Source organism: Canis aureus, chromosome 1 (genome assembly GCF_053574225.1).
Source record: "Canis aureus isolate CA01 chromosome 1, VMU_Caureus_v.1.0, whole genome shotgun sequence".
Taxonomy (NCBI): domain Eukaryota; kingdom Metazoa; phylum Chordata; class Mammalia; order Carnivora; family Canidae; genus Canis; species Canis aureus.
In genome coordinates, this window is record NC_135611.1 from 46884120 (window position 1) to 46900803 (window position 16684).

Below are 16684 nucleotides of genomic sequence, written 5' to 3' on the forward strand. Positions count from 1 at the left end.
GGGGAGGAAAGAGAAAAAAAGAAAGAAAGAAAGAAAGAAAAAAAAAGGTTAGCTTTGTGGCCACCGAGGGTGTTTTTCGTAGTTGTGCCCGGCTATTCGGAGATACTCGATGCGAGCTTTGAGTGCTTCGTAGCAAAAATAACACCCCGGTTTACAACGACGTGGAGGTGAGAGAGGTTCTAAAATTAATCGATTCATTCCCGAGAATAGCCAGGAAATCCATTATTTTTGGCTTCCAGGCTGCTCGAAAGGAGTCACCTTCGACAGGATAGGCTGTGCTAATGGAACGCATTCCGGTTAAATGGGACTTATTTTGATCTCGGATCAGGCATACATTTTATTCGGCGAGTCCAGGAAAATAGCAGACCCGTGAAAATGGATCTTTTTGGATCAGATTTATTTGGGTTTTCTTTGATTTGCTGTCCCCCAGGTCCTACAGCGTTATTAGGAAGTGTCCTGCACCCTTGCTGTTTCTTGCTCGTAGGCTGAGCCTAAAGACTGACTTGATCTCCTTTGCAAGGTTTGGAATTTGAATTGTGGAGGTAAACTGGCTGTAATAGTCTCCAGACAGCTGCCTCTGAGTTGACATCTAATCTGCCATCTGATTGGCTCCCCTCTCACCATTGGGCATTTAGCACTGCTGATGTAAATAGAAGTGCTGAGCAGTACAGTCACAAAAATTCTTGCCACAAATAATAACTGAGCTCTATTACAAGCAGATGTAAGGTGGAATATTATTTGAAGCTTAAGTTATTACGAATCATAGTTATTAATAAGAGGATTAAATACTGAAAACATGATGCTGGTGTCCAGCAGATTGGGCTTTTTTACAAAATTCCAGGTCTTTGACAGTCTTAACGTGGACACAGCAGATATCACGGACTTTGATTGTAAGATGAGAATACGGCAATTGAAAAGCAATTAAACCAAAGATTTTACCAATTCTTGGATTCGTAAAGCTTTGATGAAAGCTCCCTTTACAGATTAAACTCTGCAAACAATGGGTTGTCAGCACGACGCAGTCTAAAATAAAAAATTAAAACGTTTAAAAATTCCCAGGTTCTGATATGCGGCGGTCTCTTTTAGTGATACTTAATTAGCTTTGTAACAAGATGAGAGCTGTGTTTCTAGTAACGTGTGTTTTAACCATTCCGATCGTTTAAAGATGTTTGTAGATGAGAAGTTTCAAATTGATGTGATATTCAGAAGTCAGGAAGTGAGGAAACTAATTCTGCAGACAATAATCAAAGGGGAAAAATGGATAATCTCGAGAAATACTAAAAATTATTTTACATTTGCTTCTGATTTGGAAATATAGAAATGCTCTAGGAATTTTTTTCTTTTTAATTTTGTTAGGTTTGGTGATGTGAGCCTTATTTGAAGTGCTCACACATGTGTTAGGGAAACTATCACATGCAAGCTGTGCTGGGTGTGTTTATTCCAAATAATCTTTCTTTCTTAGACGTCTTAAATGCTGTGAAAGCTTTTAAAATTCTGATTTGTTAGAAAGGAATTAACAGTGGTTGTAATCTGTGTTTTTACGCAGCTTATTTATTTTAGGAAGGTGCATTTTAATAATAATCATGTCTTAGAGGAGAGATGTGTCAGAATGGATACAGGACTGAATTTAACAGATAATCATGTGAATCCCCAGCTGAGGACATTAGTGTCCACTGCTTTTAAATCTTTAGTTACTGGAGTTGTACTTTTAATGAAAATAGATTTTCCTACTCTTGATAGAAAATTTGTAATATGAGTTTTTAACTTTGATTCACACAAGACGCAGAAGCCTTGTGCAAATAAACCGATGTAATTAATTTTAAAAAGATTTATTTTGTCAGCTTGCTTTTAAAGGAATAGTTTGAGATTCACATCTTTGTACACTAGAACGGAAGGATGATAGAGGCAGATGTAGGTAGGTCCTTGTTACTTTTAAGTGTTATTTCTTAATGGTACCAATCATTTTAAGTATTTTGATGTTTTGGAATGAGAGTGAATCCATTATGTCCTCAGTGTGACCCTTGGGAATAGCTTTTTTATTTTTGAGGGGGAAGAAGAAAAATGCTGGGCATATGACCTAGATTCACAGATTTCTTTTAGGTACTCTGCCGTGTAATGTGTGGAATGTGTCTTTTTTATATTTTTCCGTTTTGGAAGGCTCATATTTATTTAGTATTTGTTATGATTATGATAAATAGTTATTTGTCCAAAATATTAAATTACTATGTAATTATAGGTCATAAAGTACTATTAAATCATGTTGTTAAATGATGAAATTTTCTTGTGGCTTTAGCACATTTAGTTTCATTTTTGGTTTTAGGAATGGTTTATATTGGGTGGCAAACGTTTGTGTAATTGGAAGCAAAACATGTATGTATTGTATTGGGGGCATCTTTTTGAAAAGTGAAATAAGCCATTTTATGATAGTTTGTTACTGGGTTTTTGTAAGATAAAGTATTTGGAGAGAGTAGTCTCAAAAGGAATACTGAGGTCTACTCACGTAACCAGGATTTTGTAATGTCCACATTTGTGCTGAATTCCATTAATGCTATTTTAACCTTAGTTTTATAGAATATAATGCAGCGTAATAAAAAGAGCCTTATTTACCATTAAAAGAAGTGACTAGCTGGCTTACAAAGCAGGAAGTTACAGACTGGTTCCTGATTACCTTAAAATTTGTATAAGATATATTATAGCATCACATCGTTCCCCACTTCCCTCCCAATGAAATTTTACCCTATCTGATGTTTTAAATCTTGTAAAGAAATTACTGTGCTCTAAATTGATATATTTGCTGAGATCTTGCTGGCTGGCTGGCTGGCTGCTCTGTCGTCAGAGAAGGTGGAATTGGCAGCTGTGGTCATAGAATAGGCCTATCCTTGAAGAAAAAAAAAAACGAAAATATAACAAAAATGTTTACAGCTTTCTGCTTTCTTAGGTTACCTGGAATGAAATTATGCATGGCTTAAAATTGTTTTCTTTGGATATTCTCATTTCTGTTTACTTACTTTGGATGATTTAAAAAAAAGTGATAACTACTCTTTAAGACAGCTATCACTTATTGTTTATATTAACACAAAATTGGTAAGTGTATTCCAGGGAACGTCATATTTTTTACCTTGGGTCTATACTGAAAAACCTTAATTTCCGTTTTTTCTTTGGTTTTGCTTTTTATTTATATCTAGGAATGAATTTTTGGCAGGGCTTTTTCTACTTGTACCATTATCCCCGGCATCATATTGTATCAGAAGTATCACAAGTATGTTGTGGAGATGGAAATAATCCAAGTCACCCTTTGACACTTATACTACTGTACTTTCCTTCTAAATGTCATCTTCTTTCATTAGAATTGAGAGAATAATATCTTCTCTCTGGTATAAACATAGTATTGATTTTGGTTTGAGAACCAATTCTAAAAACGTAAAAGAGTATAGAGGAAGACTCATAAATTCATTTGGTAGTTTTACCAGACACATATTTTAAAGAAAACAGGTATAGGAGAATGGGGTTGAGTTTTCAGTTCTATTTCTTATTAATGGACTTTGTTACTTTATAATTTGGGGCAGAATTTATTTAAAAAAAGGGCTTCTGATGTAATAGGAACTTATTTCTGTAGGATAAATACCAATATGACAGGCAAACTGAAAAGGTGATCATTTCGTTTATTTATACCCTGTTCTGTCCTGGGAAGAGAGTGGTTTGTTTTAAAATTTGTTGGGGAGGGGGTGGTCTCTCTGAAATTTTGTTACTTATTTTGAAGATTGATTTGGGCATGTAATTTTGGATGTATTGCATTGGGAACTATATTAGCTTTTTGCCCAGTGTCCAAAATTTAGAGGCTTTTCTCACTATAAGACTTGACACTGCTCAGTTAATGGATCTTGTGTACTTTGATCCATCATTGAGGAAAAGGAACTAATAATTCACTTGTGTCCCTTTCATTTTGGCTTATGTGTAGATTTGTAAATTTGAGGGTTATATTTATATTTGAGAGAACTATTGTGTATCACTTAAGGCAACATATTTATGGAGGCTCACGAGGAATGTTAATAAAACTCAAATTCTATTATTTTTTTGAATTAATTAAATTTTCAAAATGGATGTTACAAAATTTTTATGACATTTTATAATGCTCTTTATAATATATGGGCCACTTCCACATCTTAGGCTTTTTTGGAATTGGATCGTTGTTGGTCTCTGGCCTTTTCTGAGGTGTTCTTCATCAGATTTGTGTAGATGCTCTGTGGATGTGTAAAGTAGAGCCACATACTCGCTCTGTGTGTGTGTGTATGTGTGTGCATGCATGCACAGGCACTTGAGGCTGAGGGATCCCTGTTTGACTTCTCTGTGTGTGCAGGGAGAAGTATCAGGCACAGCTGCTTATCCTCCAAGGATGTATATATTTATCATAGATGTAGAACTATTACACAATATTGCTCTTTACCATTTGGAGGCTATTTGTGCAAGGCTAGGTGGCTTCTTTTGGTTTCATTGGGTGATTGAGTAGATTAATTTTGATCTAAAAACTCTATACCTTAATGACTTTTTCTCAGAATTTTGATAAAAAGAAGGTGATACAGGTATTGGTACTGAGGTATCATTAAGTATCCACTTATTTTGCTTTATGCTAATGAAGGAATGAGTAGAATTGTTGATACGAGCATACCTGTAGTTTTAACTTAACACTTCACACTAATTGAGTGACTGAGTGACTTTATCAAAGATAGGTTTCCACAGTAAGTTTTCAGCAAACATGTTCTATTTTTCAAAGGCTTTAACGTGGAGTAATTCTAAGAAAACTATTTCCTTAGATTTACTTATTTGAATGGGATCCAATAGGCAGTTTTCAGACCCACTTCTGAATGGATCAGTGCCAAGAATATTAGAAGGCTACTGAGTGTGACAGATGAACTAATGATGAAATTAATTTGTTCCTTGAGTGATATTTATTGCTAGGAAAGAGACCAAAGCTCTAAATCTTAAGCATATCCGGTTTACCCATAGACACTCTTATTTTAGGTAGGTGGCAGCAGAATCTGGACTAGATTTGTCGTATTGAGGCATTCCTTTTGAATTGAATGAGATTTAGCTTTTGCTCATCATCTTCTGTAGGATGCCCTTCTCAATGTCTTGTTTGGGCCTTGACGAAAGATGAAACTTGAGAATCAGGCAAGTTATGTACTAGGTAGCTCGGGAAGGGAAGCCATATTTGATGAAATCCAGAAGAAAATCTTAGGCCACATTTTTAAGAATATGAGATGCTAAAAAATTATACGTATATTTTTGTTGTGATAAAATATACAGAAGATAAAATTTACTGTTTAACCATTTTTAGGTGTGCAGTTCAGTGCCACTCATGTTGTGCAGCCATCATTGCATCCATTTCCAGAACTTTTCATCTTCCCAACTGAAATAAAAAGCGTCATGTCAAACTTCCACATTGTTAGTTATTAATGCATATTGTAAGCGAAATAATCTTCATTTTGGAGCCATTAATCTTGCTGCTTCATAGTTTGTTAGTAAATCCTTTCTCAGATGTTCCCTAGCAGCACTAATGCGTGTGTGTGTGTGTGTGTGTGTGTGTGTGTGTGTTTACTCCACTACTTCCTCCCAGTTCTGATTTGGGGGTGATCTTCCCAGGTTTTGTCTGTTTGGAAATGTGTTTTGTGTAGGTTAGTTGTTTCATTGTCAGGTCATTAAAAGTTTAAAAGCAGCTTTTTGAAGACTTTCTGTTTAAATGTTTTGGGATACTTTGTTGAGAGAAGCCTGGTATATTTGGTTAGATAATAGGACATGAAAATGAACTGTTAGCAGGATTTTTCCCCTTTATTTCTCTCACCTTTTACATGTTAGCCTATTTTTTAAATTACTGGTTTTATCTTTCTACTATTAGTGAAAATTATTTACAATGATCATTTTTTTCCAGTTGTGTTATAAGTTTTGGGCCATCCCAGCCTACCAGGCCTGAGCAAACAATAAATGCATGTGTTGCTGTGTCTTTTTCCATAGTGTTCTGTGCCCCAAATTTGTGCTCCCCCCTTAAGTTTTTAATTTTGTAGTCTTTTGCAAAACTGTAGAAATAAATTTGTATGTGGAAAAATTCCTAAATTAAGATGATTGGTCTTTTAATTAAATTTATAGGCAGCTGGTTAGTCTTACGAACAGGCTTTTTTTGTGTGTAAAATCTGGAATTGTATTTTAGTTGCTATTGATGCTGGTATGTTGTAACATCTTTAGACAATCAGTTGTGTACATTAATACTGAGTTCCACAGAGGACACAGAAATTGAGCTTTAAGACTGTGTACTTGGAAATAATGATTTCTTAAAGTGTAAACATTTAGCATTTGTGTATGCTAGGAGATGTATGTTAGATAAGTATCTACTCTGGATGATCAGTTGGCAAATATTTATTAAGCACCCATTTTCTTCATCAGTCCTGTGCTGGACACTGACGGTAGCTAGGGTCTGGGGATTGCTGCCGCTCCTGTGTGTGGTTCAGGGAGACGTACTGCCAAAGCCTGCTCCCACTGAACCTGGGCATGGCATTTTTGGCATTGTCGACTTAGAACTGGTTCATTTAAACAAAGTGCAAATAGCAGCCATGTGGGTCAGCAGTCTGTTGGCCTGCTTTTTTGGGTGGGGGAGTGGATTTTGGCAAAACAGATAATCGTAGATTGTTGTGATATAGTTGATGTGAGCTAGTGACTCTTTTCCATTACGACCAATCAATTACTGGCTTTGTGCCACAGCAAAATAAAGATTTCACTATAGAAAATAATGACTAAAACGAGGAAAATATCACTTTGAAATGTATATAGAATGGTCCTTTTTCCTTTTCTCAGTTTTCTACATTACATAGGCTCTTGGAAAAAAGTTAAAACAGTCTGCTCAGATTTAGGAAGATACTTGGATTGCTGGAGTATTTTTGGTAACTGTTTAGATAATGTATGCTGGCTGAGGAGTAAATTCAGCTACTGCTTCTGGGTCCTGAAATAAACCTTTCAGAAAGCGAGGCATTGATGATTAGTGGAGGCTGTTCCAGAATTCTTAGTATCTCCTGTTTCTTTTTGTGCTCAACATCTTAGAAGTTAAACCACTCACTATACTCCATAGCCTTATTTTGAAATGACTGGTAATTCCGAAATTTGTCTAGAATTTGGCATCTAATTTCTGAAAATTGAAGAAGCAAATTTTAAGATTCTGTGACCACATATTTATATATATCAAGCTGTAACCCCATTTTAATATCCTTTAAATTTTCTGCTTTCTGTTCGTATTTTTTTTTTTTTTTACAGTAAATTCACTTTACCCAATGAATTATAAATGACCTTGGAAATAGAAATGTAAAACATTGCTACTGCTGAGCAAGAATCTGTCTGAAGAAGCAGACATATTTCTAAGGGAACCGGTATGTTTGTTGTATTTTAGTTTATTTCTGTGGTTCTGAGGATTTACGAGAGAATGTGAATATATTACAAGGCATCCTCATGTAATGGAGATATCGTGAGCTTGGAGTTGGTAAGACTTTGGTTCACTTGTAGGCTTGGGTGCCCATTTTCTCTGAGATACGGCCAAGGCTGTTTCCTGATGTGAAATGTTGCCTGCTAGATGGGGCTGTCACTGAGGTCATCTCTGTAAATCCAGTGACAATGTTGTATGAGGTACCTCTTTTTTTCCTACCTGTCTTCCCATGGTGTAGTGAACCCCGAGTTCTTATTCTCTGCCTGGCCCTGCTACGCTTCAGGGTGTGGTCGCAGATAAGCCGCTGCCTCCATCAATTAGGTGACCCCAGTCCCTCCCAGCTGCAAAATTCTGTGCTGCTTTGAATTTTAAAAAATACAGTGCCTCATCAGCTATGCACCACTGAACATCTTATTAAACTATACTAGATCCAGGACATGTTCAGTGAATATAAACTGAGGCCTGTGCAAATATACAGATTTTGTGAATACCACTGCAATTTCCCTCACAGAATGTAGTTTTGTACTGATTGGGACTCTTGTAAACAATTACATGAATTGGTTTTGGTTGACCAGTAGAGCCCATGATGGATTGATGTCATTGGGTCTAAGCTGCTGCCTCACTATTCCATCCTTAATATTAATCAGTGAATTCTGAGACTTCCTATCTTATACTTGGACCTTTCTACTTTCATGATCTGCAAAAAATGACTGGCAAGTACTTTTTGCAAAGGAACGAAGTTTTAAAATATTAAAACTGGGTTTTGGGATTCTGAGTGGTGGACAGTGGTCTCTGATTCATGGTTAAGTAACTTCTGCGTCTATTTCAACTTCACTGAATATGTGATTCACATTTGGTCCTTAACATTCTAATTTACTTCACATGTCAGGGAGGCTTAAGGTTGCTCTCGAAGAGTCAAAGTCAAAGCAGAGAATGTCAAATCTGAGAATGCTAGGGGCCTGCCTCAAATATGTAGGTAGAGAGAAAGAGGTTTTTTCTTTTTTTCTTTTTTGTTAATACTGAGATTTATAAAAGTATCAGGGACAAAATTTAATTCTATTATGAACAAATACTTACTCTGAGCACCACTTGGTGCTTAAGATACAAAGAGTAAATATAACATATGATCCATAATTTTCCTAGTGAATTATCATAGACTCCTGGTGTTTTACAAAGTGGAAATTAAAATGAATGGCTACATTATTCTCCTGCAGTTCTATGCAGAAAGACTATATCCCTCAAAGTGCATCATCTAAGAACTATTTGAAGAAAAGTTGATAATGTATCCAAACAAAATTTCCTGATGGGTATATTATACATTTCCAACATTAGTTTCAAGAAAATTTGTTCAGGTAGTGTTTCATGATTTTATGTGGAAGGTCCATGTACTTGGGAGATATTTCTTAGTTCTTGATGAGAAAGTGATCTTAATTTGAATTTTGTTTTGGGTATCATCTGGTGATTTGTATCTAAAGAAATGATTTTATAGTGTCTGTAGAATTCAGTTCATTTACCTTCACCGTATTGAATAATCTCTTGTGTGTTAGGGCCTTTTAACTATGGCAAGAACCCAGGGCATCAGGCAGATGTTTGTGGAGAGCCTACTGTGTGCCTGGTACCATGGTGGATGGTAGATTCCTGGATGACAAGGGCATGGATCTTGATGAATTGACAATGCAATGACTAAGGAGAAGTAAACATGCTACAGAATACAATGTCAGTGGTTCAGTGGGAGTAGTGCTGATGTTAGTGGGACATCCCCAAGAGACTAGACTGGGGTGGGAGCATAAAGAAGAAGGCCCTGTGCACTAACTAAGGTTTGAGACACCTGGTTAGTGAGTGATTTTAACCAAGCTAGGAGGCAAGGGCAAGAACCACAGGTGTGTGGGTTAGAGAACTGGGAAGATTGGACATTGACTACCTGTGTGACCTTGGGCGAGTTACTTTACCTCCCTGATCCCTGAGGTTTAAAGTTCCCTCATGTCTAAAGAGATGGGAAAGTAGACATAACCTATGGAATTGTTTTTGGGAAGTACACTTGACAAAGTACTGGCATACTACCTGGCAAGGAAAGGGATGTTTTCACAAAGTAACAAAGGATTGTATTTTCTCAGGGACAAGGAATGAAATTGAGTTAGATGTGATTCTGTATTAGTTAATTTAACAAGTTGACTTAACAGTTTATTAGTCTTTCAGAACAAATAGGTTAGCATTTGAAGGTTATTTCTAGTCCAGACAGTTTTAGTTTTTTTATTGCCTGATGTGTCTGTACCTTGCCAAGTGTTTAGGGAAAGTGAGTGATGGGGCAGTTGATCACATTTCTAAAATGTCTGCTGTAGTTTGCCGTCTTTTTATAGTCATATTTTTTTAACTGGTAAGGAAAAACAAATTCAGAAGATCGATAATTGGGGCATTTAATTTCACCGTCATCAACAAACATTTAGTGACCTTGGTGTAGGGGCACTGTACCAGATAAAAAGATATTGGGAATATTTGAAAATTGAAAAGCATCATGTCATTCATTGGTTAGTGTAGAGGAGTATCCTTAGATTACAAAATGATTATTGGTGATTACAATAAATAAGATAGTTTGTGGAATATTTTTATTTTACCTACTTATCCATTTAATTAGAAACTTGGATTGAACAATTTTGGCCTAAAGCAATTTAAATTTTGAATCGAAGGAAATCAGTGCTTGGCAGACAACTTGCAAATTGGTGAAATGGATCTTTTGCTTTTAATTGATTTTCTCCATGTGTTGAAGAAGTAGTTTATTATTGTTAACTGTTGAAAAGTTTTAAAAATTATAGTCACATCTGTTAAGATTTTGCTGGTTTTGAAAGTCTTCCCTTTCCCCGCTCTTCCCCCCCCCCTTTTTTTTTTTTAAAGATTTTATTTATTCATGATAGAGAGAGAGAGAGAGAGAGGCAGAGACACAGGCAGATACACAGGCAGAGGGAGAAGCAGGCTCCATGCAGGGAGCCTGATGCAGGACTCGATCCCAGGACTCCAGGATCACGCCCTGGGCCGAAGGCAGGTGCTCAACCGCTGAGCCACCCAGGGATCCCTGCTTTCCCCACTCTTGATGCCAGCCCCCTTCATTTTCATTTGGCTGCGCAGAAAGAACACTCAGGAAGGTGCACGCTAGAGCCGGCAGAGAGAGGCTTCGGGAGAGCCTGGGTTTCTCCCCTGGTATCCATCATGTGTGGCAAGACTTGGTTTGCCTCCTCCATTGAGACGTTTGTCAGAAGTATGCGTGCGTTAAAGCAGTAGCGCTTTACTTTTATTCAGCAATTAATTAGTGAAGATAGGATGTGAAAAGCAGTTTTGTGTTTTGTCTTTTATTGTGCATTAAGTTCCTATAGTTTTCCATATTGCTATATTATTAATGAGGGGGGAGAGAAGAATTGGGGGGGGAGAAGATTAATTTTATTTAAGACAGTCATGTTCGGGTAACATAAAGGAATGTGCTTTTTTAGTCTTAACTACCCTTTCCTGGTGTTTCATGATTCTTTGAAAAAGTAATGCAAAGAAGTTGTAATCAGCTGTTAAGATATTTGAGCCAACTGGTTGTCAATATGTTGAAGTTTTATTCTTGGTGTGTCTAGAAACTTCATATAAATGCCTTTTATGAAGAAGGAGGTGTACTAGCCTGGCCAAACTGGTAAAGCTGAAATCTGGATTTGATTTGCATATGTGGTATTTTTTAGGGACTTGCAAAGTTTCACACATGAAATAAACTAGGTAGTGTGTACGGCATCACATGATCAAAATATTTTTCCCCTTACTGCTGCCAGAAGCTATCTATTGCTTTTCAACAATCTTACTTGTTGGGCATCATGCCAAGATGTTTAAGACAACCCCTTACGTGAGCTGTTCCATTCTTAACCTCTTTGACTGAAGTGCCGTGACCTTCACATATGTAGATTAGCCATGTGCTCTGTGAATTGAAACTTGCTGCCTCAGGAAGAAAGGGTTTTTCTTTTTATTCCACTGGGAATTTGACAGCCATTCATCCCTGACCTGGGCAGAGGTAATGCAAGGAAATTGGATTCAAATGGAACGTGGACAGATAACACGGGGAGGCAGCAAGCTTTCTACCTACGAGGATGAAAATATCCCGTGGTACAGATAATGTGCTGATGCGAAGGATCTGAAAAGCAACAGATACAGAGAGAGAGCAATAGATAAATGTAGGCATTTTGAAACAGTGTCCTTTTAAAAAAGGAAATTGTCATTATGGCATTTCTAATTAGCTTTGACTCTATTCTTTCTCTTCTTTTCCTACTTAAGTTTTTGAAATCCTTTTCTCATTTAAAAAAATGTCTTTACATGACTTGAGAATTAAATAATGAGCAAGCGTGGACTTACATACATTTAATCCAGATGAGTCTCTCAAAAGTGGAAGTCATTAGAAAGTTGGAGAGATGAGTGTATTGTATCACCTGTATCTCAGCAAGTTTCTTTGTCTTTACGCTCTAAAATTTTGAGGTGAATTGATACTCAGTATTACTCATATGAGAGTTCTACTGAGTTTTGTGATGATTAATACAAATAATTAGTGAACAAAAATAATGAATTTTTGTATTTTTATTAGGCAACTAGTTTTAAAGAACATTCACCTTTGCTTTGTTAGTAAACATACTTGAGATTAAAGTAAGAGTCTGTATAAATAGTAGTCATGACACTTGATTAGGTTGATATGACAGAGTGTGAGAAGGAAAGTTCTCATTATAAGAATAATGGGTCTGAAGTGGTACTCCAACTGGTTTCTTAGCAAAAGGAGGGGATGATTAGGGCCGTCTGAAATTTATGAGTGCTTTTGTGTGGCTTTCAGGGCTGAGCCTTTCCTGTGTACATTAGGGCTTGTGAAATATTATGGGTCAGAGCATTCATTCCGGGCTCTGTGGGAGGTGTTGTTGATACCCAGCCCATTCTAGGGGGTGCAAAAGAGGACATCGGTGTGGGGAATGTGCTTAGTGGATACAATAAAGCGAGAGGAACACACAATTATCCCTTGACTTGAGGAAGACTTGTTTCTTTCCATTGAGGACTAATAAACAAATTAGGAAAAGTATCTGGTTATGACCATGCAGAATGTGGGGCCTTTCATGCATTTCTGGTCACAGGGCAGACAGAAGGAGTGATAGTCCATGGGTGGCAGGACTCAGATCTCACCAGCTTGTTTATGTGCAGTTGGAGCAGCGAGTCCAACCCGCAGAGAGAGGAGTGCAGGGTCCAGGGGAGGAGGGGCTTGCCCTAGAGGAGATAGAGCAGGAAAGGAGCAAGGCAGGCCTGTGATTCCCTTCCGCCTGGATAGGTGTGCAGCGCACCACCCCGCCCCAGGACAGCACACAGCTGGGTACAGGTGAGGCGGAAGGAAGAGTAGTGAATCAGCAGCCAAACCTTGAGGGATTTTTCTCGTTTCTTTTTTAATGGTGGCCTGTATTAAGACTGTTTTGTGGGACCCCTCTATGGCTCAGTCTGTTAGGCATCTACCTTGGGCTCAGGTCATGATCTCAGGGGCCTGGGATTGAGTCTCGTGTCGGGGAGTCTGCTGCTCCCTGTCTCTCTGCCTGTTGCTCCCCTTGCTCCTGCCCTCTCTGTCAAATAAATAAAATCCCCTCCCCCAAAAAAAGACTGTTATGCGGGGACACAGGAAATCAGCCTCTCCTTGGAGTCAGGTGTGATTGGCAAAAATATTACAACACCTTGCTTTTCATTCTTGGCCTCTCAAATAAAGAACTGCATGTTCAGAGACAACGGTTTTAGAAGAGCTCTGAGTAATAGTGATCTAATAAAAGCAATAGCAGTAATAATGGTTCCTGTTACTGAATACTTACCTGTGTGCTAGGCACATTGCACGTACTAATTGCCTTCTTTCAACAGACTTACAAGGCAGTCTCCCAATTTTATGGACAAGTAAACTGGTAGAATTAAAAAAATTGTTCAGTATTCTGGCATGTCTGGTGTGAAAGCCTGTATTGTTTCAGCTGAAGGAGTGATTCTCAAGCCTGGTTGTGCATCTGAATCACGGGGGGAGGCAGACAGGGTCTTGAGGCCCGTCCACCCCACAGTGATTCCTGCATCGTCCTTAGGCTGTGGGATGGCCTGTACGCCTACCTTTCTCTTCCTGCAGAGTTACTGATATAATTGATAGTGGTAGAATTTAGTAAGACTTTTTTGTTGTTGTTGAGACATGTAGAATTATATACTTCTAATCGAGCTTTTACTATATTTTGGTTCCATAGTCCTATCAGAGGAAAGAAAGAAATTATGCTTCAAGGGCATGAAGGTAGCTATTGGATTTTTCTGGTAGTGTCACTGAACATAAATTTACATCTGCCTGTCAGAGGAGACTGTCCCAAGATCTGGGTCATTGCTTGGAGTTATCAAGGGAGGCTATGAAATAGTCTTGCTGTTTGAAGAGGAGCCACTGTTCTGAGTTATTCACATGTGGTTGTAACAAGTTTCTGGGACAAGGAGGCGATGGAGCAGCATCTGGAACAGTGTCTACTACCTAGTACCTGCTTACTAAATAGTTTTGGATTGGAAAATGGATGAACAGACTGGGCAGCATCTCGAGGTCATAAGTTCTGTGTGTTATGAGCCCAGAAATCTTAAATCCAAGAATGTGTGAAGAGAGCATGGATATGGGAAGGGAGGACAGGTGACAGTCAGGGACCAGAAGACTGGAGAAGGGAGAACACAGGCAGCCAGAATGAGAATGTTAGAATGGAAACCAACACACAGACTTCATGCTCGTCATGTGCCCTCAGTGAACCACTGTCACGGCAAAAGTGGTAAGATACTACCCCCCACCCCCAAATCGGCAGATCTTAAAATAATCAAGATGCAAATGCGTAGTTACCAGAACGCTTGGAGAACAAAGGCAGAAAAATCCTCCCAGTTCTTTGGGGAGGTCATTTCATGACATGCAGTCATGAGTATTTCTGTCGGTGTTATTGCCACACGGCCATTCTGGAACCAGAGTCAGTGATATTGGGAGGGTATTAAAAGCACTCGATCAATGGACCCAGTCGAATCCCTGTTTCCTTTGTTACTTACTTGGTGGTGGACTTCTAGGCTGGCCAGGTCAAGGGATACTGGGATGTGTCCTGAGACCCTGTTAGTCTTTCTCTTTCTAATTATGTCTAGTAGGAGGGTGTAATACTGGGAAATTTCCCACCTATGTCCCTAGCTATTCTTCTCTTTTGAAACTTATCAATAAAATCATCACATCTCACAGCTTTAAAGAAAATCAGTTTGACCATAACCTTGTAGACAAGGTTGACGCCGTGTCAGTTCCATTCCACTTAACCAGAGCTGCAGAAGAGTGTGAGTTGTGGGAGGGATCACAGTACCGTCTCTATTCATGTCTGTTTCCTGGGGTTTCAGCTTGGGTTTTCCTCACTTTCTGACTGCTCCTAAATTTGAGGTTGAGAATATTTCTAAATGACCTACCTCCAAAATGTTATTTTTTAGCTTAGGAAGAAATGAAGGCTTTTCTGTCTCATGTTTCCTCTTTCCTAATAATATTTGATTTTGTTTCATTATTTATCGTAATAAATCAGTACTAGAGTAATCGTGGATTTATAGTTTGTAGTTAATGCTGACTACACCTAAGCCATCTCAAGGAAATGAATTAACAGTATGTTTTAAAGAACCCAGAGGAAGAGAAAAACCCAAACAAACTGGTAACCTGTTTTTTAGGCTGTAGCTGTTTGTCACCAGCATGTCCTTTTCTCTAAGACTGGGCCTTTAATTTTGTTTGGTTCTTCATACTTATGAAGGGAATGAGCATCTTTGGTGTCTTAGCAGTCATGTTTTAATTTTGTTCACTATGATGAAAGGTATCTGTCTTTTACCTAGAAAGCTAACACCTGTCTACCTGCGTTAGTACTTTCAGAACATTTCTGTAGTTATGTATCATTCATCCAGTGCTACGGTTTCCAACAGTGCCAACGTAGCATTCTGAAACAGCTGAGAAAGCCTTCAGAAGGTAACTGTCACCGTGCTCAGGACCTAAGTCTGTTAGAGAAGAAGAAAGCCCTTCCCTCCCTTTTCAGGCATAGATAATAGTTATTTGGTTCTCCATGGTAACTCCCTTTTGCCATATTATCAGTACAAAGTGGAGGAGTTAGTCGAACAGCTGTGGGCAGCAGGTGAGAAGTGGGAGCCTGTAGAGGCAGACGAATGAGATGCAGCAAGTTCTGCCAACCACGGTGGGGGAGGGGGGGATCAGCGGATCAGCTGTGCTGGTTTGTCCCTCATGACCTGAGGGAGTCAGGGGAGAAGCAGGCCAAACCTTTCATGCTTTCGAGTCTGTGAGAGCCTTAGACACGAATCTGGGTGGAGACACCCTGAGTATAGTCATATGGGGACATTTGGAGGGATACCTTCCATACCCCAAGAAACCTTGGGAAAGAAGAACAGGAAACCAGGGTTGAGGGGCAGGGGGAGACTTTTAAGTCTGCAGACAGGTACTGTGCTACTTCATGTATGTCATTGACTCATTCAACCAAGAGGTATTGCTGTCTGGTCAGATGCTGGTCTGTTTACCTACTGGGTGACAGATAGTGTTCTAGGTGCTAGGGACACAGCAGTGACTACAACACAGGCCCTGCTTTCATAAGGCTTACCTTTCAGTGAAATTTAATCCCAGAGATAGCAGAACCATCTGTCCACGTGGGGCTGACACCCTTTGTAGGGTTGAAGAGCTGCACAGGGGAATTGAACACTTTTTCAAAACCTGGTTACTTAGTAATGAGGCCATATATGAATATGTAATAAAAATCACTTTGTAAAGGAACTATCATGGTTATTTCTGTAGTCTCAGAAATGCTCAGCATGCACCTCTTGTGTCAGAGGACATTGATGAAACATAACATTTTTACTGTCAGTGGTTGAAATGGCAAATGGCAGCCCCAACACTGCCTTCATTTCCTCCAAGCTGAGAGGAAGAAGCAGTGCAAACAGAGCTCTCGCTCTGACTCCACAGGGAGAAATCAGATGGTATGTAACTCTTTGAAGGTGCTCCCTTACTTTTGAATCATCCTGCGTTTTTAGTGCCAGGCTTTGGTTCTGGATCTGTTGGGTTTGAAATGTGTTCTAAAGAGCTGACTGGAGATGCTTGGAGGCAGTTAGAAAAGACAGGAGCGTGATTGGGGCCCAGTACAGAACTGTGGGCTCTAAGCATGAGGGGTGGTTGAAAAAGGAGTT

General features: G+C 38.8%; 1 protein-coding gene across 14 annotated transcripts in view; it reads left to right on the top strand.

Annotated features, from left to right (window-relative positions):
• Positions 1–16684, top strand: part of ARID1B (AT-rich interaction domain 1B) — a 436905-nt gene that overhangs the window by 2818 nt on the left and 417403 nt on the right. The window lies entirely within an intron of this gene.